The sequence below is a fragment of the Chionomys nivalis genome, chromosome 17, assembly GCF_950005125.1.
Source record: "Chionomys nivalis chromosome 17, mChiNiv1.1, whole genome shotgun sequence".
Taxonomy (NCBI): domain Eukaryota; kingdom Metazoa; phylum Chordata; class Mammalia; order Rodentia; family Cricetidae; genus Chionomys; species Chionomys nivalis.
The window spans coordinates 41397197-41420768 of NC_080102.1; the positions used below are offsets into that span (position 1 = coordinate 41397197).

Sequence of the window (23572 nt, forward strand, 5' to 3'; positions counted from 1 at the left end):
TAAGACTCCATAGGCACGGGGAGATAAACAAAACCCATGAATAGACATGGTGGAATATTACTCAGCCTTAAAAAAGGAAGGCACCGAGCTGGGGGAGTTTTTGACTAGCATGTGCAAGGCCCTGGGTTCAGTTCCCACCACTGTAAAAATGAGAGGAAGAAGGCTCTGAAACACTCTCCGATATGAAAGAATTTGCTGTCTGTTGTGTTTGGTGAGACAAGACAGAAATACAAATGTGGAGTAATCTGGGGCAAAGTGCCTAGAATTGTCATATCTGCAGAAGCAGACACCTAGAACTTGGTGATCACAGTCCACATGGTACATAGGTAGGCTGTATACTCCCGTCCCTGCCATCTTCAGGTTAGGTTTCTGCCCCTTCACGTGGTGCTAATGTCTCCACAGCAAGGATTCGCATCCCAAGGACAGTCAGGGACAATGCCCTAGTATACTGTCAAAAACATAACTCAGAGTGGGAAGGGCCATGCCCAGGCCACAGAGGGGTGTCCCTCTCTCAGCCCACACTGTTTCCAACTCTTACTCAGCTTCTGTGGCTGACTTGATGCCACCCTGCCCTCAGGTGCTCTCCACCTGGTCACAGAGAGCAGAGGGGATCCAACTCAGGCTGCACCCAGTGAACAGTGTACTCCACCTCCCTAAGGATCGAGTCAGGGTTGGCTGAGGGCCACTGGGGTGATCTGGAGGTTGGCAATTGGCTAACTATTTCTAGGTCAGGCATGAACATGAAGAGCCCTTCTCCCAGTAGCCTGGGGGCCATATATAGGTACCTCTAGGAACACGTGCTGACCTTGGGCAAAGCTCGATGATCAGACACACGTCACAAAAGTTGAGCACTGTATGTCCTGGTGGTGGCACAGTCCCTAAGGGCCTGTACCCCCTCCTTCTATTCCCTCTTAAACTGTAAGCTGCTTAATTGCTCCGAGCTTGGCCTCCTGCCCCTGGCCCTGCTGGGAGGAAGAGCAGAGATTAAGGCTTTTGAGAGCACTTAGGAGAGGATTTCCATATGGAAACCCGCAGGGTCAGCTCCAAAAAAATGGAAAAATGCACTGTGAGGAGAAAGTACCTCTGAGATGCCCACACCACCTGGGAGGGGGGTGGTCTCACACTACAGACTCAGAGGAGATGGAGAATCCTGGGGAGGCTGGCTGGGTGTTCAGATGCCCATCCCCCATCTTTAGCCTGTGGGGCGATGCCTCCCCACTGCTGTCTCTGTATCAAGGAGGGACTGAGGGGAGGGGTTGAATCTAAGAGCTGCTGCGCACCCACCGCAACCCTCTCAGCTTCCGCTCCCAGCAAAGACGCTGAGGTTGTCCTTCAGGCTGGGGTGAGTCCGAGTCCCGCCATCTTGAAGTCACAGACGCACTGCCCCCTCTGGGATGTCTGTCCTTATTCCCACTTGCCCACCAACCTAGACCTGTGGAACCCCATGCTCTCCTGACACCAATGTGTTAATTCACTTACTCCCCTGCTAGGCTCCTCAAATGGACTCAGAGCTCAGTCTACCTCCCCTGGGTTTGACTCTGAGTACACGGAGGAGCAAGTCACTGTCCACAGTGCGGGCTGTTCCTGGTGTCTACAGCCGGACTTTTCCGGGCTCACTCCTGGGTTCCTCTGTCAGGTCAGAAGGGCCCTGGGCTAGGACCTGACTGCAGGGGGCTTAGCTTAGGGTTCCCAGGCCCTGAGGGAATCCTGGCCCTACAGGGTTCCAGCCTCAGATCCTCAGGCCTCTCCGGGATGGCATGCTGCTGCCCTCAGGGCCAGGTCAGCTGTGTACACTTCCGTCTGCGGGCCCAGCAGGTCCTGCCCGTGCTAAGTGACCATGTGGCTGAGTCTGACTGTGAGGTAGCCTGAGATGATCTCATGGACTTAATGGTCTTCAGCTCCATGGTCCAACTGAGCACTCGGCCCCCACCTGGGTCTGGCCTCAGAGAAGTAAATCAGAATTGAAGGCCCTGGTGGGGAGGGGACATCACATTGTCAGATATACCCACCTGGGACATGCAGAAAGTGACTTCCGCTGGAGAGGAGGCAGGGACTGAAAGAGGGCTTATCTCCCCCTCTGCCATGCCTCTGAGGGCTATGCCATCCCCACGCCCCATTCCTGCCTTATGCTGGCTGGGTCTTCACTGAGCATGCTCTGCTCTGCACAGGACCGCATCACCTCAGCTAATTTTCACACCAACCTAAGACACACAGACCAGTTCAGCAAAGAGGAAATGAAGGCTCAGAGAGGTGGAGTGACCTGCCTGATCTCACACAGTCACTCAGACAGGAGGCAAAGAGCAATCTACCTCCAAATGCCAAAACAGCCAAAACAGCGCCGAGGCCTCTGGAGGCCTCCCAGGGAGCGCACGGCGCCTGCTCATCTGAGGTTTATCCTTGTGTGTTCCAGCACTCTGAAAACCAGTCAGCTGCCTAAGATGGTAGCTCTGCCGCCAACAATAAAACCTCTGAGTAGTCCTAGAGTGATGTGGGACTTCCCTGGCGGAGGGTCCAGGATCACGGTCAGCACGCAGCACCGCCGCGGCCCACCCTCTCCACGGGTCAGCTGGGGACTGCTGCTCTGAGATTTCAGGGTTATTTTTAAACACCGAATTTGGCGAGGCTGGGAGGGGAGGAAGAAGGGCATGTGAAGAGAAACAGGCCTTGATGAGACGGATGAGACCCCACCGCCAAGAGTGGATCTGTTTTTCCCATCAGCAGGGCTCAGCAGGGCAAGGGCATGGTGAACAAGGGACAGAGGGACAGGAGGGACATACTGGGAGGCCTCACCAATGGCCCATGACCTGGACACTCAGCCACCTCTGGCGCTTCCTGCTGCCTGTCTTCAGTCCTACCATCAGCCTGTTGGGTGTGAGCAGGGTGTCCAGATGGCCTAGAGGGTCAGGGTCAGCCAGGCTGGATGACACCCTCCAGGCCAGTCACTCTGCCTGGGGCTACTTTCTGGCTCTCTGACACCTTTTGTAACCAACCACACCTCTAGTGATTGGGAGAGCCACCTTCAATCTGCTGGGCCCTGGAACAAGGGTTGCTGTGCTGCCCCCAAGACTCTGCCTATAGCATGAAGGCCTTGCATAAGGCTGCAGCCAGCGTCCCAGCCTTTAGCTCTCGGCCTCAGCCTGACAACCCAGCTCCCAGGCAGGCATGGTCCATGTTCCACTGTACGCAGCAGACCACTCGCCCACCTTAGGGGTCAAGGCCCTGCTCCCCACTGGGGCCTTGGCTCTACCTCACCACTCTGAATCACCTGTTGCACAGACTTCTGCCTCCAGGGTCTATGGCTCCCCTGAACCTTTGCAGGTGCTGCCTCCCAAACCCGGGCCACCTTCCCCCACCCCGCAGCTGGGATCAGAGCCTTGATGGGAGGCATCTACTTGCAACTTTCATTCCAGATTCTCGCCCCTCAAGAGACCCCCAAAATGGTGCTCCCCTAACCGTCCAGATGCTTGGGCAGAGACCGTGGGCCATGCGCTCATGTTGTTGGCATCCTGTCTTAAGAGTGAAGTGAGGGGCAAGGGGCCTGTTCCTCTGCAGACAGGAGCCACAAGGACAGTCACTGGCTGGATCCAGTCCCTGGAGCACACTGAGAAGCCAAAAGCTGTGGGGAGGGAGTTCTCCTATGTGTTTTGGGTTCCAAGTGGCCTCAGGTGGAGGCCCAGAGTCTTACCTGTACTGGAACCACCATGCCCAGGTGATACTGGGATGTCCATTATCAGATCTGCCTGTGTGGCTCAGGACAATGTTACCTTGCTGCCGAAGCAGCCATTGTATCCCATGAACACCTGATGAGATGCCACAGTGAGTCACACAAAACTGACAGGCAAAGTCCCAGGGCCATGGATGAAGGGCCTGGAAGGAATTGGCGTTAAACCAGTCATGTAATGAGCTAGTGGTTAAACCCGGGTCCCACTGCTAGTGGTAGTGATGTTAGTGTTAGCATAAATAATTCCACCAGGCCCTTCAGAGTCTCAGAGTCCTGTGGGTAGCATCGCTGTGGCCGGATGGGAGCCATAAACAGGGGACACAGGGGGCAGTTAGCAGGACCCACCTGTGTTGGCACAGAGCCCAGCATCTCCCCCACATCCCTTGGTTCACCATCCCAGTCTGTGCCAGAGACCATGCGTGGGGGTGGGGGGAACAAAGGGCCAGGAAAGAAGTGTCAAACCTGGGCCCACACTCCAGAAACCAGGATGTGAGGCCATGGGGACATGGGTCCCTGCACGCTCAGACACACACATCAAGACAACACATATGCCTGAATGTCTGCTCAGCATATATACAACCCAAGAAACATACCAGAGGCGTGTACACGTATACCCAAGGCCCAATAGCCCCCACAGTCTTGTGTAGACAGTTGTCATTCAAGTGTGCAGCGCTGTTCCCAGCAGTCAGCCTGATGTCAGCTTCCTGAGTTTTGGTTTTTAGGACAATATGTACCAGGAACTTGGGACACGGCACTGTGAGTTTGAAGGTAGATCAAAGCTTGTACCTCTGATCTGTCTGAGGCAGTAGGAGGCATGAGGGTGAGTCTCCTTACTGTGCAAGCCAGAGTGGGGTGGCTGCACTATGGGTGGGGGAGGAGGCAGGAGAGGTGACCTACCAGCAGGAGAGGCAACCGGTTGCAACCAGGATGCGTGGCCAGCAGTGGGAGGGGGTCGGCCAACTCCTCATACCCTAGGACAGCTAATACGAGTCCAGCCCTGTCACCCCGTTGAGACCCTGTTGCTTTAGCTCTTTGTCTTTTGGGGCAGGGGGTGTGGCTCACAGTAGGCATCTATCTCCCAAACCCATGCAGAAGCTGGCTGAGCCACGGATCTCCTTTTATGAAATCTACAACCCGGAGCTCAAAGAGGCTGAGAGATGTGCCAGAGTCGGAGGGTGGCAGACTGCAAGCTGAGCTGAGGCTGCAGAGTCCCAGCTACAGAGGGACTCATCGGATTTGGGGTGCAGGCTCAGCTCTGTGTCAGTACAGGTGGTTTTGAAAGGAAGCCTTGGCACTAGCTGGGGAGGCAGGGCAAGCTGCTTTACTGATCTGTTTCTTGGTGTGTGACAGGGCACTCCTGCCACCCACCTTGTGGAGGGTAATAAGGCTAGACAGGGGCCTGAAGCTGGCGGGGCAGCAGACACAGCTGGCAACGGCTCTGAGCTCATAGGCAGAACTATTTGCACGCAGCTCCCGAAGGCAGTGATTAAGTCCTGAGAGGCTCCATGCCCCCTAACGAACGTATGGTATGACCACGCCGATGCCACTTCAGCTCTCCCTGGCGCTGCTAGGCTTTCCTCAAGCCCCATCGCCTTTACTAAGCTTGCTGGTGAACGGCTTCACAGTCTGGACGTCTCCCAGACTTTTAATTCCACCTCTGTATTTTGCACACAGTAGGCACTAAATAAGTATCCATTTTTTTTTCTCCTCAGAATAGGAGCCCTGCAGACACTCTGGACATTGGCAAAGCTTTAGAAACTTCTAGATTAAAAATAAACAAAAAAAATAGAGGTAAACAGAGGCATGGTGAGGATGGCTAGCTCGTTGTGCCAAGCCCCCGGTTTGGAGCCACCTGAATCTGCAGCAAAGGGTCCCAGCTCCAGGGCTGGTGTCAGGTGAGGGAGGGGAGAAGGCTCTGTACACTGGCGTCTAACCGGGGAAGAATGCAGCTTCCCGCCTCCCTAAGCCCCCCTTCCAGAGAGGAGTTTATCCCCATTTAAGGCTCCCTTCCTTCCTTCCCTCCGCATCTGCTCCCCACCTCACAGCCAACCAGGCTTTAGAGGGTCCAAGTTCTGAGCCCAACCAGGGCGGCTCCACCTGCCCCCTTCAAGAGCCTCCCCACTCTACACCCATCAACAGTTCCGTGTGTGCCTCTTGCCAGATGTTTGAGGCCGCCCCCCACCCCCGCCCCGCCATCCTGCTCCGGGTAAATGGAGGGTCTGGCTGAGATGACTCTCGCCCTTTTCGGTATGGCAAGCCTCTGCCTCAGGCCTCCTGGCAACCAGCTGTTTGGAGGAGGGGAACCAGCCTCAGGAACCCCAGGCACAGGAAGAGATGTGACTTGAGGAGTATCCCTTACAGTGACAGGTGGGAGGCAAGGCAGGCTCACCCACCGCCTATCAGAATGTGGTCTGTCTTCCTCAGTGCTGGGGGCCTTCTCAGGGCGAGGAGCAAGGGCCTGTGCTCGTTTCCTATCTGTAATGGGGCAGCCCACACATCCTAAGGGACATGGGAAGGGCTAAGGAGGAGATGAGGCATTGATTGACTCATTCATTCATTCATTCATTCATTCATTCATTCATTCATTCACTTCTTCATTCATCTACCCATACACTCGATTCTTCATACTGCACATGAGCCTAGCCTGGGAACCACAGGCCTTCAGGGAGCTATACAGAAAGGACTCTTGAGGGCAGAGGGAGGGCCTAGATTGGCCTAGGTCAAAAGTCCTAGAAGCTGAGGTCTGGTAGGTAAGTAGACCCAAATCAGACCAGAGGAGACCGAGTCTGTGTGAGAGGGCATACTGCCAGCAGCAAGCCCAGCCGTGTCAAGGCCATGAGGCAGGAGGTGGATCTGAACCTGTGGGTGTAGGGTATGGAGTGGGCGGTGAGGCTGGAATTGCAGGCCAGCAGGGCCTGGTGAGTGCTGTGGACACAAAGAGGACACCGCATGCTTCATGAGAGTCACCCCACAGCGCATAGAGACCCACAGCTCACAGGACAGGGAGGGTGGAGAGGCTGCGCCATTGAATACCTGCTGTGTAGTAGGGGAGGGGCTCAAAAGGAGGCGTGATCCACTGTCCCCTGGACCTGATCTGTCCCCACTGTGTTCTGCCTAGCAACACTGGGCTGGCCTATTGGGTGAGCGTGGAGGAAGAGAAGGGCATTCCTGGACACTGGGTTGGGAGGGGACCCTCATGGAACAGTGCCCGTGTCCAAAGCCAGCTGTCACCAGGGTCAGAGCTCCTAATGCCAGCCAACTTTTCAGAAGCTGAAGAAAGGCCTGGATCAGCACCTGGTTCCCTCCCCCACCCTCCCCACCGCTGCCCGCCACGCCACATCCTGCTGGTCCATAGATCAGAGAACACAACTTACCCAGCCCACCTCAGGCCTGTAGCTCTTAGCACACGCCAGGCCCGGGTCCTTCACCTAGCTCTCTCTTCCCAGCCACCTTCCATGCTAGGCTCTTGCATAAGGGCACAGAGGCACAGAGAGGGTCAGCACTAGCCCAAAGTCACACAGCAAGGGGTGGCAGATTTAGGACTTGGACAGGTCATGAGCCAGCTGTCTGTGCACCCCTGGGGAGCTTCGGCTTGGCCCCAGCCATCTTTACTTTTTCCTGGAAACTTCCACAAGACATCCCCTATTTTCAGAGTTCCGTGAGGCGGGGCCAGAGACACCTGCACATGCTGCAATCCCTCTGCAGCTGCTTTCCTCTTTCTTGGCTCTCGGTAGCCATCAGCCCTAAACCCTAGAAGGGCGAGAAGCTGGGTCGGGCCTTGTATAGGCAAAAGAAGCTTCCAGCCCGCCCGCCGGCCAGCCCTCCACCCCACACACCCTGTGTTTGCTGAAAGGAGTCTGGCTGCTCCTGGGGCTGCAGAAGCTGGGAACATGTCACCAGTGAGCCCCCTCCACCCAGACTCTGGGTTCACTGTCCCAGAGGGCCCTTTCAGCACCCGGGGAGAGTCCCAGTTCTCAGATGAGCAGACCAAGACAATCCTGCGAAATGTCCCCACCAGATCTGTGTGGCAGGATTCTGGGGGCCTTTTGACTGGGGCTCAGCACAGAAATGAACCCACTGAGTCTTGACTGGGAGGAGGCAGTGGAAGGCAGGGTGTCACTGTGAGGATCTCTCCTGCACCCTCCTTGCCCTCCGGCATCAGCAAGAACGGCATACATATCTCAGGAACCCGGAGAGGTGGCAGGTAGCTAGTCAGCATTGGCTAACTCCATTCCGGCTTGGCCAAATTCCTGTCCTGATTTCAAGATGGCTGGCGTCTTCTCTCACCCTTCAACCCATTGCTCAGTAGAGGTCCTGTCCTGCTAGTCCCTGGAGCCCCCAGCTTATCCCTACATCAGGTCTGCAGCTTTCAGCACACAGCAGGTTCTGGTCTCTTATCTAATTCTCTCTTCCCAGCCATCTTTTAAGGCACAGAGAGGGTCAGCACTAACCCAAAGTCACACAGCAAGGAGTGAAAGAGCTAGGACATGGGCAGACCCGAAGGGCTTCTGTGGGGCCTCTCTGCAGGGAGAGCCACCCTTCCCTGCTCTTTGAGATGCTTCAGGCTGGACACAACCCCGGACCCTGCACCCCAATTTCCACATCAACCATGTTCCTGGCTGCCTCACCTTACAACACCTCCCACACCAGATCTGTGTGGCTCAGCCCTCCCTGCCTGCCTTGGGCTGGCATCCCTACAGCAGCCTGCACTTCAGCTTCTGGGTGGCATTAAGAGCCTGGCCATAAAGGAGGCCAGCTCCCCGAGCCCCCGCCCGCTGCCCCTGGAATCTACCCTCCCGAGCCAGGCCAGAGATAAACCTTTTTTATCCTTCTTGGCAGGCAGCGCACATGGGTTTGTGTGCCCTTATCTAGCCATAATCCAGATGGACCATGGCAGCCCAGAGGCTGGGTGCCATGCAGGGCACATGTCACGTGACCGCCTTGTGGTAGGGGCCGGGAGGTTACGTCATCCTCGAGGTTTGGGGTGCTATGGTGATCCTTGGTTACAAGTGAGAGCACAGGGTGAGAATAATGTACCCGGTTATCCTGTGACAAAGCTGAGACATAAACTGAGGTAGCTGACAGGGAGCAGGAAGGGCTTTAAACCGGAAGTCTGAACGCAGGTTCAAGTCTCAGCTCTGACACTTCTTAGCCCTGAGTCGCTTTGCCTTTCTGAACTTGGGCCACCTGACTACTTTTGACACTGCTCTCCTGAGGGTCAATCGTGGTACAAAGTTGGTACCACCTAGTGTCTTCTCCCCCTTCGCTTTGGCAGAGGCAGAGCTACACGGAAACCAGCCATGTACCAGCCAAGCAAAGAGCACCAGGAGGGGTCTGTCAGGGAGGCTCATTGTAGCACATTCTGGGTCCTTCCCCTCCACCCACCCAGACACCAGGTCTAAGGAGTGTGGCTTACACCCCCTTCTAAGCCAAGCAGTGAGAGACCCAAGGGCACCAAGTTCTAGAATGGTCTCACAGTGGCACTGTTTATGAGAGAGACCTGGAAATCGTCCAAAGGGAAAAACATGAAAAACATCCCAAGACGGCCAAATGCCGGAGCTTCCTCGGCTTTCAAAAAAGGAATGGTCACATCAGACATCCCAGGCCACCCTAGCCATGCAAAGCCAAGGAAGATGCTTATATTTCCAAGATTGAATTCAGATCGACACTCTTTGTACAAGGCTGAAGAGAGCTATAAAATGTGTATCTACTGGATGTATCGAAACACATCCAGATTTTGGCAAGGCTCACGGGGGAGAATGGGAGATGCTATGGGGACCCACAGGAACCAGCACCTGGCCCTGGTGAAGACAGACAGACAGACAGACAGACAGACAGGGATATTGACTACATCACTGACCAACAACAAATGGGCAACTATTTAAGGCACCACATGGAGGTAGATGGGAGAGAGCTGGGAGCCGGGGGCATGGTCTAGGTTCCTCAAATAAAATATAGAGCAATATAGAAAAGTCCTATATAAAAAACAAGATGGGGGCCAGGGAGAAGGCTCAGTGGGAAAAGTGCTTTGTCACACAGGCATGAGGTCCTGATTCTGGGTCCCCAGCGCCCATGTTAAAAGGCCAAGAGCAGTAGTGGGTGCCTGTCATCCCAACACTGAGGAGGTAGAGATGGGTGGACCCCTGGAGCTCACAGGCCAGGGCAGCTGCATTGGTGAGCACTAGGTTGAGTTAGTGAGTGACCCTGTCTCAAATCACAAGAGGGAAAAGCAATTGAGGAAGATTCAAAAGATACCAATGTTAAACCCTGACCTACACACACACACACACACACACACACACACACACACACACACCACGCACGCATGCACTTAAAAATAAAATATACATATGTCTCAAGGGTGACAGGCAAGCCCATGCCTGCAGAGAGATGAGGCACACAGGGAACCCTGGAATCCAGCTGGGGTTATGTTTCCTGGGGTCCAGGCAGGCTTGAAGGGGGTGCTGGGGCAGGCTTGAAGGGGGTGCTGAAGCCCCAGCCCCTTTCCTTCCTCTGACTGCCTTTTGTTCCCAATGAGGAGATAAAGGAGTTCACTCTACATTACTACCGCATTGCTCTGCCTTACTAGAGTCCCAGAGCAATAGGGCCAACTGATCATGGGCTAGCTGTTCAAACGATGAGCCAAAATAATCTTTCCTTGGTTTAAGCTGATTGTCTCAGGTGTTTTGTTGCAGTGCAGAGAGCAGATCCCCAGACACAGCCTGGGTGTGACTGTTGCAGATGACTGTGGCAGGTTAGGAAGGCAATATCGCCTTCCTAGACAGAGCTATGAAAGGCAGATGCTGTGTTCAATAAAGCTTTATTAACACAAACTGTCAAGCCAAGTCTGCAAGCCCTCAGGCCACTCCTCTCCCTGGAGCTGATTGGAACTGCAGACTCTGGGTTACCCCACTCCTGCCTGGGAGCCTGGCTGCGTGCTAACAGCTCAGGTGTCTGCAGGGTTGAGCTGCCCTAAACTGGGTACCCTTGGGGGACTGTGCTGAATCAAGGGAGCGAGAAGAAAGGAGTGTGCGAAGGGATGGCAGTGCCAACTATAACAAACCAAGTCACCAAGGCGGCCAATTGACGGTGGCTGCTGTTCCAACCAGAAGCTTGTCATCTGTGATCAAATGAAGTTGCCTCTAGGCCAATCAACTTCAAATTTATGCAAATAGGACCGCCACAGAGATGGCAGAGTACCCCCTCCCCTCCCTGACAGTCACAGTCAGCCTCTCAGTCAGCTTGGAGGATGTGGCCACTCACACATCTGTCCCCAACTTGGTCCATGACTGGGACTAATGAGCCCCCACTCCCCATAATTGGCGCTAAAGGTGCCATTGTGAGGCAGGCAAGGCTTGGATGTTCCTCCCAACAGTGGCAATAGCACCAAGGATGACCTGTGACCTGGCTACTGGCCTCCGTAGGCCAGGCCTACCTGTTCTCATTGGCTGTCACCCAGGATGTCCCCAAAGAGGCATGGCTGGACACGGATAGGACCAAGCACTTCTAAAGACTGCAAGGAGTGAGTGGCTCTTGATCCCCTTGGTGAGCACACCTAAGCAGCAAAGTTTCTCCCTGCTGGCTTGCAATCTCTGCCCCTGCCACTCCAAATGTGTCAAGCCCCCAATCAGAATCTCTCAGCAGTCAGACCCCCAAACTCCTCTCTCTTGTATTGGCAGCTCCCTACCTTGCCTTTCACCCCAAAGCAAATCACTGTGCTGTAGGGAATGGGGAGTGTAGAGGAGTTCCAGGACACCCTCATCCCAAACCATACACCAGCTAAGACACAGTGTCCTGTCTGAGCTGACCACATGGGGGCCCTCATTCCTTCTTACCCAGGCATGCCTTTGGTCACGGGGTCACAGTGTCCCTCAGAAGCAGACCAAACCTCTGATCATCTCGCCTGGCAGTGGGAGATATCAGACTGGCCTGCGGGCGTGGGTGCTGCGTTTTCTTGAATGGTGATCAATGTGGGAGGGACCAGTTCACTGTGAGTGGTACCACCCCTGGACAGGTGGTCCTGGGTCCTCTAAGAAAGTTTGGTGAGCTAGCCTTGAAGAGTAAGCCAACAAGCAGCGCTCCTCCATGGCCTCTGCTTCAGCTCCGGCCTTGACTTCCTGCTCTGACCTCTGTCAGTGGTAGAGGTGGTGGAGGAGGTGGAGGAGGAGGGGGAGGGGGAGGGGGAGGTGGTGGAGGTGGAGGAGGGGGGGGAGGAGGTGGTAGAGGAGGGGGAGGAGGAGAAGGGGGAGGAGGTGGTGGAGGACATGGAGGTGGTGGAGGAGGTGGAGGATGGGGAGGGGGAGGGGGTGGAGGAGGAGGAGGAAGGGGGAGGAGGTGGTAGAGGAGGGGGAGGAGGTGGAAGTGGAGGTGGAGGGGGAGGTGGTGGAGGTGGAGGAGGAGGAGGGGGAGGAGGTGGTAGAGGAGGGGGAGGAGGAGAAGGGGGAGGAGGTGGTGAGGACATGGAGGTGGTGGAGGAGGTGGAGGGGGAGGAGGGGGAGGAGGACATGGAGGTGGTGGAGGAGGTGGAGGAGGAGGAGGGGGAGGAGGTGGTGGAGGACATGGAGGTGGTGGAGTGTGACCTGGGGTGTGGGAATCGAACACAGCACTACTTTATATTGGTTTAGCTCGGTGTTTTATCACACAATAGAAGCAAACTAGAACAAATGTTCACTTTGGGAGCCCACCCTGGATGGGGACCTGGGGGGCAGAGCCCCATCACGCATACTCAGAGGCACCATGTCCCCCTGGCCCACCCTAGCAGATTTGACTTTTTCCAACTGGAAGGTGTCTGGTTATGGAGAGGAAATTGCCGTGTCCTTGTGACCTCAGTTGATGTCTGGATAAACAGTGTTCTGGAGGTCTAATTAGCACCACTTTGGGGGACTGTGGGCTCAGAACTTTCTTCCACTGGGGAGGTAACCTCAGAGGCTGTTGTGGAAGAGCTTGGTTTGCAAAAACCCAAGGAGAGGCAGCAACAGGGAGGAACTGGGTGGGTGGGTGGGTGCCTACAGAGGGCGGCCACAGCTACAGCCACTGAAGACAAAGTAGGCCAGTCTGGGAGAGAGGACCCTGCATACACGACTTACCCTTAAAATAGGGAGCCCACTCTGGGCCGACATGGGAGGCTTGAGGATGAATCTTTGACCTTAGAGCTGTCCCTCTCCCTGCCTGTCCTCTGTGTGTGCTGTGTGCTCAGGGACAGTAAGGAGTCAGAAGAAGACTCAGTCTGGTCTGAGGCATAGTCACTTGCAGGGAACATGCACCTTGTGGCAGGTCACACGCGGCAGATGGGAACTGGAGCCGTCTGTCTCTACACTGCCTCCAGCCAATCCAGCCCCGTCCACGCAGCTCCTGTGTGGCTCAGGGTGGGTAATCAAGATGCTTGGGATTCAGGAGTTCCCTTGTGCTCTGACATTGATCTCATTGTCACCTGGGGACTGGAATCCACAGAGTAGGAGCCGAAATAGAGGCTGATCTGCTTCCCGCAGTGGAACCAGAAAGGAAAGACTGCACCAAGCACCTACTGTACACCAAGCTCCACAAACTTTAGCAGCTTAAATATTCAAAAGAGGAGAGGCCTCTGCTCTGAGTTTGCAGAACAGAAAACTAAACCCAGAGAGATAATTTGCCTGCCTAAGATCACACAGCAGCCGCACTCGTGGGACTTAGACTGAACTTGTCTGGTCTCCGCAGCCCAGAACCTTTCTGAGCCTTGGCCCTTGGCTTTGGATTAGGGAGAAAATCCGGTTTAGGGGAAAAAAGCTGCCAGTCTCTGAACCAACCAGCTACCGTCACCAGGAGTCCCCTCTCATACCTGTGACAAAAGAAAGAGCAGGAACATTTGAGCCACCGGCCTTCCCATTGCCCAGAGGTGCCTATAGACAGCTGCAGACATCAGCTCCCTACTGTCCCTGACACTCCTGAAGGGGCCACTCAGGCCCCCAGGGAAGTGTCGGCTTTCTGGTCTGGTCCCTCTCTGACTCTGCCCTAACTCTGTAATCAATTATTTAAATTTAAATTTAAAATAATTAGTTTGTGGCTCAGGTTCCAGTTGTGGGGTAATGAAGAGGGGGAAACTCTGCACGCCTGGGAAAGAAGGGGCTCACCGACATGGAGGCTCCAAACCTTCCAGGCCTACCTCCTGACCCCAGGGACAAGGCTGTGGAGGCCGATCAGGTTTCAGTGCCACCAGCACCGAGAGCAGTGTGACCAGGAACAGGACACTTGAGTCAAAGCCTCGTTTTTGCTGCTCCTTGCCTCCCCTTGTCCTTCCACTTACCACTCTGATTAGAACTGCTTACTGGACAGCTGCTACATATGCCCTCATCCTAGGGCCTGGGGAAACGTGCCAGACCAATCTTGGGACATGTGACATTCTGGGTCCCCGGAGTGCAGGGCCTTGGCCCAGTGCTTTTCCCGAGAGTCCTCCACCACCCACAAGGTGCCTGGGGAACACAAAGCCCACCATGGCTGTCTCTGTGATCTCTGCCAATGTTGACTCTCCGAGGCTGAAGCAGGGTGGTGCCGTCCAGCAAGCCCCCAGGTGTCCAGCTGGTAGTGGGTGCAGAGGAGGCGGCTGTGGGCAGGGAGGGCATGAGTGGACTGTAGGGAGGGGGGAGGCCTGGCTAGCCTTGGCCAGGTTACAAATAAACTCCAGCCCAGCCGCTTCCCAGCCGCGCGAAGAGAGAGAAAATAGCTTTCACACTGTATTTGCTGATTTTTTTTTTTCACTCTGCTGCTTCTAAATCGATCCCGAACAGATTGTCCGATTGTTTGGATTTCAGGAGAGAAGTCGCGCGCCTCGGGCTGGTCTTTCTCCTGGTGACATTCTCCCCTTCTCTTTTAGTCAGGGTTTAGATGGATAGCCAAGGCTGTCCTGGGCTCATCCTGGGCTCATCCTGGGACCTGCCGGTGACAGGTGAGGGACTGGCTCCAGAAAGACGGGTTCTGGGCTCCACAGCGGCATCCCCTGACTAGGGATCCAGAATGACACGATGTCCTTGGTGGAATATCTCTGCTTCCCTGGGACCATGGAGCCCCCCCTTCCCACTCCCTTGTCCAGGAGAGTACTCTAGGCATCAAAGTGAGTCACAGCTATCAAAGAACTTCTGTGATCCTGTGGCCCACAGCAGGCAGGGTAGCTACCATGCCCTTTCGGGGGGCTCATAAGACCATATTGCACAGAGGACTGGGTCACCTGTCTTGCTAGGGTGAGTTGATTAGTAATGTCTGCCTTGGGCACAGCAGTGGGTGGTGGTGTCATTCATTCCACTTACTGTCATTCTAAGTCTATGCAGTGAAATGAGAATTCCAAGCTGATCTGAGTGGGGCCAGGAAGGGAGTCCATGACCTCGGCTTCCATGCAGCTCTCCATGAACGTTTTGGGACAGACAGGCTACAATGTGGGGAGTGTCTCAGACTCATTCTTCAGTGCTCCACTGTTGCCCTTTCGCCTCTCTATCCCCTCCAGCACCTGGGTTGTAACCTCCTCCAGGCAGGCCTCCTTGATGCCCCCACCCCTGCCAGATAGAGTTGCTCCGTATCTGTCATTCCCAATATCTGTGCATCTCCTCCCAAAGTGGTCACGCCCCAGGGCACAGAAGGTGACTGTTGCCAGCTCTACTAGAGGCTCTGACCCTGCTGGGCAAGTACTAGAGGTCAGACACATGGGACAACTGATCCTCCCAGTTCTGCTTCCCTGGGTTGCTTCCAGCCATGGAAGCCAGGCTTCTTGCCATTCCTCAATCATCAAATGCCCTAGATGAAGCCAGACCACCAAAAGAAGGGTTCTGCACCGCTCCTACAGGCCATCCTTTCCCCCAGGCTGGCTACGTTTTCTTGTCCCAGGTATTTAGGTTACAAACGGGAGGTGAGGAAAGAACCATGAGCCCTCAGTCACCTGATGTGGACTCACTTTACAAAGAAGGAAACTGAGGTAGAGAAGGGAAAGGGTACCAGGTGAGGCCACCATGCTGAGGATGTGGCCAAGACAGAGACCATCCTCCCTTCCTTCATCTGTTGACCAAGGAAGGCATTCTCCTAACTCAGAGCTGGCTGGGCTCTGGTGAGTCATGCGTTAGGAAGACCCTCTGCTGGGACTGGCCATGAACCTGAAAGCAGGTTCTGTAGCAGAATGGAGCTGTGGTCAGAAGGTGGAGGGTGTCTCCCAGTCACTGGGGCTCCAGGGGAGCTGGCAAAGTTGCCCAGCCCTGGGGCTGCTTTTCAGCACCTCTGGCTTTTGTTATCCGTTCTCCGTTCTGTGCCCTGGGCTCTTTACAAGAACTGGCTCCGAGGACTGGGTGGTCCTCGCTGCTGTGCCGTGTTGCTCCTGGGCTCCAAACCCTCCACCACTGCATCTCGGACCCCAGGCCCCTCCTCTGATTTTGTCCCCCTTACAGGTGGCAGGTGCCTTTCAAGCACACTGTCACTGCACCCAGGGTTCTGAGCAATGCCTGCACGAGGGTGGCCTCTTGCATGATGGGGAGGGAAGAGTCTGAGACACTCCAGGGACACCGGGAGTTCAGGCCGAAGAATGTGGCTCTGCCGAGCTGCAGGACTAAACGCTGGGACATCAAGGAGCCTGGGCCCCAGATTAGGCCACGAACCCCTTCAACAAATAGTGGCAGAGAGAGAGACAGGAGGATGCTACCTCTGTATTAGCCTTTCCCTGGGCTGCCCTGACATGAGGCTGTGGTGCTTCCCCTGCCATGATTAATTAATTAATCAATTCATTCATCCATCCATCCATCCATCCACTCACTCATTCACTTGGCCATCTCTCTCTTCAGTTAGAGCAAACCTGTCCAACACGCTAGGCCTAGTTGGGGGTAAGAGGCCTCCACCCCGAGTAGAGAAGGCTAGCCCTGCTCTGGCCTCTATGGTATCTGAGGCATCCTATGACAGCGTGTACTGAGCATTTTCTATGTACCAGTCTTGCTTAAATCCCATAGGACCTCTGCGATGAGGAAATTGATGGTCAGAGAGGAGTCAGAGCTGGGGTGGGGCAAAGGAGCCATCGATGAAACTGGTGGGGTTCCTGCCCCCGTCCTCTCTGCACTCCTGCAGGTATACCTGACATTACTATCCTGGGGCTTGTCACTCTGCTTATCCAGATATACCTGACATTACTATCCTGGAGCTCAGAAGGATGCGCAAGGCCCCTGGCCGGCTGACAGGAGTGAGGTGAAAGTGCCAGTCCATCACTGCCTCCTCACCCTGTGCTCAGCAGTTGCCATAGTGCTGGGGCATTGGACTTCAGCATCTTTTCTTGATATCCTAATGGCAACTACCATTGTGGCTACCCTTGCTGCAGGCGCAGGAGCACCATGGGCTTGCTTGTCTCGGCTCTCCTCAATGTTGAGGAAGCAATGACAACAGAGTAGGAGTTTACATCACAGAGTGTAGCCTCTGAGAGAACTGGCTGGGCACTGAAGGCAGCAGCAAATGCATTCTGAAGAGCCACCCATTTTGAAGGTGGGGAAACTGAGTCTGCAGGACTGCGTAACTTACCCAGGGTCTTCCAGTGAGTAGCATGCAGAAGACAGACTTGTCCAGAATGGAGCCTAGTATTGCCTCCATGACTCCCAGGACTCGTTGCCTTGGTGACGGGCCCCAGCACAGCAGCTGGGCTCAGTCCCAAAAGGGCTCCAATTCCAGGCAGTTACACCCAGCAATGCCACATCCCGGGCCTGTTCCCAGAAGCCCGAACTATCTAAATATCACAGTGGCACAAACAAGGTGATGGGGGCTGTGGGCTTCCTGCTGTGCCGACAGACAGTGATGATGCCACCCTGCGTGCAGACCCACAAAGCCTGTTCCAGGTGTGCAGAGAGTGGGACTCAGAGCATGAGTGGGCTTGGACAGGCCCAGACCCCACATCCCTAAGTCCAGTCTGTACCGCAGCCCAGGGCTTCAGAGGCAGTGTTTGAATCTCTTCAGTTTAGTGTTGAGTTTCAATAACAGCCTCCATGCTGCTCCCCACCCTCACGGAGCCCACTCAGTCCAGGGTTACGCCGCATCTGTCTGCGACTGGCCACCATCCTTCCTGCTCTCCTGAGAGAATCAGAAATCTGCTTCAGGCCATCTAAGGGTGACAGGTGACAACGGGCACAGAGGGCTAGGAGACAAACACATGTCAGGCTAGATTGTAACAAAGGAAATGTATTCAAGCCTGAAGATGTCACTCTGGGGCCAGGCTTCTATGGGACATAGAACATCCCTTTCTAGAAACGTCGTCTGCCTTCTCTGCTGGGCATCACTCCTGCATGCCCTTCAAGACACACTCCAGCTGATGCTCCCCTTTTCAGCAGCCCTCCCGGTCCCTCTCGGGTACCTCTGTATTCCTGCATCCAGTCTGCGCAGCACAGCAGGGCAAGTGGGTCAGATTCTCTCTGCTGCTCTGAGCCTGGCTTGCAAGGTGCTCTGGGAGTTGGGAGTGAATGAACGCTAACTACGCTAGTTCTCAGCTGGATTCCAGCTGCAGGTTCCCAGCAAGCCTCCGTGAAGCCGGCCCCACTGCTGCTGAAGCACGCTCGGACGGAAAGCTGGAAGGGATCTGCCTTTAATTTGTGCTGATGTCTGAGAAAGTGACATTTTATCACGAGCCCCTCGCACATCCAGGAGCTCGAGGACCTGGCACGGGAGTTGAACTTTCCCAGCCCTGCATCCCGGTGCAAGGCTTTCAGCCAGAGCAGCTATGTCCCTCCTCCAGCTTTCCCTCTGCTTGTTCCTAAGAGGCCGCCAGGCAGGAATAAGCAGATTATGGAGCTGGCTTTTAAAAGACCACGATTGCTCTTGTTTTCCAGGGAAGTGTGAACAACAAAAAAATATTTTTTCTCTCTCTCCCAGGGCTCACAGAACTTAATTCACTGTTAAATGGGTGTCATTTGGGATGTGCAAAGATGGTTTCTCTATCTTCCAAGGTGTGTGTACCCATATCTTCTGGCTCATAAGGGGGTGATGCTCAGAGCTCCCATAAGTGGGTGAGAGCAGAATGCTGGGCACATGTTGACCTGTGTCCCTATTCATTGAGGCTTATTTTGAAAATAAATACAAATGGACGAGTGTTCACATGACCAGGGAAGGGATGCCAGAGGGGGGCTCTCAAGAATTGGCTTGGGGGGGGCGGTATAGAGAAAGTCCATCTTTTAAAGCATTTGCACCCCTACTCCCAGGTCAGTGCCCCCAGCACTTTCCAAGGCAAGGTACTCCCAACATGCCAGGGACAAGCTAAGTCAAGATACCCAGAGAAGGACACTGATTACCCTCAAAGAGAGGGAGTGGACTGAGATGTGTGTCTGTGGGGGCAACATCAGCAGGACCAGGGCAGCTGGGACAGCCAAGGCCCAGATGGTGATGGCCTGTTCAGACAGCCCAGGATGAATGAGGACTTGGCCCTGGTTGTAACAAGATGGGGCTTCCTAGGGGTAAGTCTGAGCAAGCTTGAGAATCACTGTCACCTTCCCAGCGGAGGGGTGTCATCTAAAAGTAGCCACACCAAGGAGCCCTGGAATGTGATGGGATTGCTGGAAGGAAGGAAGGAAGGAAGGAAGGAAGGAAGGAAGGAAGGAAGGAAGGAAGGGCAGGATCACGGAGAAGGAAGAGATAGGCCTATAGAGCAGCACCTACAAGGCAGGGAACACACCGCACAAGGAGAACCTTCTAATGCTGCCAAGCTTCTCAAAACCACGGCATAGGACAGGGGCTGGGAAATAAGGCCCCACACTGCTTAGGGATTGCCATAGCAATGGAGGATGCATTAACAGAGGTGGAGCACCTCCAGGAAGGAGCCCTATTCTGAGACCATCACAGGGAAAGCTAATAGAGCAATATTGGTGAGCAGACTCCCAATGGTCACTACACTGCCTGCAGAACAAACTCCTTCCTCTCACCAGGGGCAATGTGGCCTGGTCCTCAGCAGCAGGGTGCTAACTGGACTCTGATTAGCAGCTTTTCCACTCCAGGTCCCCCATTTGCACAGAAGAATCAGCAAATGTACCCTCGGGAGCTCGCATGAGAGTCCATAAGACACTCGTACAAAACTGGGCATTGCTCCGAACAATGGTCCTCCCTGTCGCCGCCTGCCTCACGGAATCCCATCACTGCAGGCACAGCTTAGAGTCTGTGTCAGCGAAGTCCCTTCCTGCAGGCACAGGCAGCTGACACAGCCAAGCCTGGAGTCCACCTGCCACCTTCTCCCAGAAGCCAGGCCCCAGGCATCAGGCAGCTTGGGATGGGCCAGCACGGGCTGCATTTGTGTTAGAGGGGCACGTTCCTTCCTCAGCCCACCGCTCCATAGGGCTGCCCTCTGAAAGCCTTGAGACCTAGAAGCTTTGTTCCTCACTGATCCCTCCCCCCATTCATCCCCTATCTCCACTCTCAGGCTGAAGCTAGGGTGTCCATTCCTAGGGCCCTGCTGTCTCACCTCCCCTGTCCTCCCTATCCTGTAGTGTGCACCCCCCCAGTCCTCCCTGAAAGGCCTTTCCCCTCCCCACCGTCCACAAGTTTGCTTTCTCCCTCTAGCTGATGCAGGGCTCCCTCAACACTCCCCTCTCCTGTGTGCCCACCTCTTGTGCCCCACTGTCAAATGGCTCATCAGGGACTCTCCTCAGCTGCTTTCTCCAGAGCCATCAAGAGTGAGGCCCAGGCATGGGGCCACCGACGACGAAGGGCAGCAAGGGAACAGATGGACAGCAGGTGAGCAGGGAGTAGCCCTCAGCTGCCTTCCTTTTGGACAGGTCCCAACCGCTTTCTTTTCTCTGGCCTCCGTAAAGGGCTGAGCAAGCAGAAATGCCCTCACACCCAGCCATGCCCCTTCTTCCAGCCCAGCTGCCCCAACAAGCCTGGATGGCCCAGGACAGCAGGATCGCTGCTCTCAGAAGTACTCTCCCTCCCTCCCTCCCTCCCTCCCTCCCTCCCTCCCTCCCTCCCTCCCTCCCTCCCTCCCTCCCATCTATCAGTTCTATGGCTGCTCTGAGAGAGGCCTGAGTCAGGCAGGAACCCAGAGTGCCTGTGAGGTTAACACTACCACCCCACCCCCACTCCACCCCCATACACCCTGGCTGGCGGGCAGCTCCCGCCTGTTAATCCCAGCCCTTTCGAGGCTGAAGAAGAAGGATTGCAATGAATTCGAAGCCATCCTAAGCTACAGCATGAGCTCCAGGCCATCCTGGGCTACACCGTGAAATCATAGTTCAACAAAACAAAAACCAAGCTAAAATAAAATTAAAAAGACCCTGTTCGGATGCGTTTGGCTTCGCTGGAGCCGGGAGGTTCAGGGGCTGTTCGGCAGCAAAACTTTCTGGCTAGCTCTTTTCCATATTCTCCCTCCACCAGACAGACCCAGCAAACAGCCCGTTGTGGAGGGAAGACCAAGATTGCCCTACGCAGGTCTCAGCACTGTGGGGAGACCTTAGTTCTGGGAAGCCCTGACCAACTTGGGTTGATACCAAAGTCTGGCTTCAGAGTGTGGTTCCAACGGACATTTTAATCAGCCCCCACAGCGGACAGTAGACACTTTCAAAGGTTCCTAAGCACCTTAAGGCAATTGGAATCAAGCAAGAGAACAAAGAGGGACCTAGAGGGCAAAGTTTTGGGTTGTCTGGCTCTGGGTGGAGCCCAACTTGCAGGATCGCCCACAATATTTAGAATCGTAGAGTGTCAGTGACCTGAGGCATCTTAGACAGTATGGGGGAAACAGGTTCAAAGACCGGCCTGGGGCACATAGCATCGCTATTCACAGGAACTTCACCAGGCTTGCGTTCTTGGTGGTTCCAGCAGCTGCTGCAGATGGGAACCACTCCCCTTCTATCTTACAGATGAGGAGATGGTCTCAGAGGAGTTGAGAGCCCGGCTCAAGGTCACACAGCCTCAAGAGAGGTCCCTGGAGTTCCCCACGCAAGGCATTTTTCTCTTCCTATGCTGGGCCAGGGTTCCCGGGCAGGAGCACCCACTAAACCCAGGTTACCAGAAAATAGAAAAGTCTGGGGGGAGGGATTCTTATATATAAATGCTCTCGGGACACATTATGTAACTATGGTTCCCCATCCCTCCATGGCCCCAGGGGTTTTGGCTGGGGCAGAAAGCACCCACTTTGGCACCCACCCGGACACCCTAGCCTGGGGGACCCCGACAAGAATCAGACTCCGCTTGGCCCATCAGGCAGTCGGCGCTGCTCCTTCCAAGGAGAACAGTTGGAGGCGCCAGGATGCGCTGCCCCCTTTCTTTTTCCCTCTGGCTGGATAAGAAATACTAATACTAATAATGATAATAATTAGAATAAATAGAACCCCAATACGCTGGGGTCTCGTTGCTATGACAACGGCTGGTGCTAATGAGCTTTTCGGAGGCCGCTGCCGGACCACCCAGCCCCGGGCGCGGGATTACTATCGATCCGGCCCTGGGAGGCTTCGGCAGCTCAGTCTGGGGGTCCCCGGTGTCGCCAAGAAGAAACCCCTGGCAACCAAGCGGCTTCCAGCGCGGTTCCATATCCCTGCCCCACGCGCACTGGGTCTCCAGCCGTCCGAGCTCAGCGGCGACTCCCAGCCCGGCCCCGCTGCGGTCTGGGACGGTTGTCCGGATCCGGCGACCACCACTTCGCCCCGCTCCGGCGCCCCTGATGCCCCTGACATGGTCTCGCCCGCTCCCCGCAGCCGCGCGTGGACCCCGCAACCCCGCGCCCAGCTCACCTCGTGCCCGCGCCGGTCGCTCCTTGCTATGCAGCCGGGAGCCGGCGCCCGCGGGAGCCGCCTGCAGGGGCGCGGGGCTGCCCACGCGCGCCGCCGCAACAGTTGTCTGCCAGGCTGCGGGCGTGTGGGGCTCCGGGGCTCCGGCCGCGCTCCGCCTGCTGCGCCCCACGCGCGTCCCGCGCAGCGTTCAGCCCGGCCGCCGCGCCCTCTGCTGCCCTGAGCCGTCTCGGCCTGCGCTCCGCTCGCTGCCTCTCTCTGCTTCTCTACCTCTCTGCGTCTCTGCCTCTCTTCCTCTCTCTCTGCGTCTCTCTCTCTCTCTCTCTGCGTTTCTCTCTCTCTCTCTCTCTCTCTCTCTCTCTCTCTCTCTCTCTCTCTCTCTCTCTCTCTCTCTCTCTCTCTCCCTCCTACCCCCCTCCCCCGCTTCCCTTCTCCACCTTGCTTTCCCTCTGTCTTTGTTTTTTCTCCATCTCTCTCTTCTGGCTCTTTCTCCTCACCTTCCCCTTTCTTTCATCTCTCTCATCCCTTAGATTTCTTCCTAGCTTTTTACTTTTTCCTTGCCCACTCCGTCTCCCCCCTCCTCCTCCTCTCCTCCAGTTTCTTCCTTCTTCTCCCTTCCCTCCTCCCCCCTCCCCAACCTCCACCAGGGCCTTCTCCTCAATATTCCCCTCATCTCCTCCTCCTTCCCACCTGACCCACAGCCCCATACCTGTTCCAAGAAAGACTCCGAAAGAGAGACCAGCAATTGCCTGCAGGGACCCAGCCTCTTTTCTTTCCAGGACAGACCCTTGCCCGGTCAGCCAGTGGCCTTCTGCCCCACCTACTCTGTGCACATCTCCAAGCTCGGGCTGAGAGGTTTATCTTACCAACCACCCCGGAGCCAGGAAATCAGGGCAGACTTGGTTTGAATTTCCTTGGGTGAAAGCCCTGCTTCCCTAGTCTTCTAGACCTGGGTCTAAGCCTTCACCCTATATCTCTCCCCAGAACACCCCTAGTTTCGACTTCACCCGCATTTCATCTCCCACCTGAAGGGCAAGGAGGTGCTGGACTCCAGCCTCAAGCTTGTGGGCCTATATTTTCCCACTGCCTGGACAGCCTCAGAAAGTCCTGTGGGTTGCTCATGGTGACCCTGAATTTCTCTCAGGGTACAGCCAGGACGGAACATCTT

General features: G+C 55.3%; 1 protein-coding gene across 2 annotated transcripts in view; it reads right to left on the reverse strand.

The window, feature by feature from the left end:
- The window catches only part of Shisal1 (shisa like 1), a 65115-nt gene extending 42364 nt beyond the window's left edge, over positions 1-22751 (reverse strand). Inside the window, exon 1 of one of the 2 annotated variants that reach the window (XM_057792225.1) lies at positions 22408-22751. The gene's annotated coding sequence lies outside the window, so the exon portion shown is untranslated. Of the gene's footprint in view, positions 1-19611; positions 19721-22407 lie in introns of those variants that run through there. The other variant, XM_057792226.1, reaches the window with a different exon arrangement.
- Positions 22752-23572: the final 821 nt, after the last annotated feature.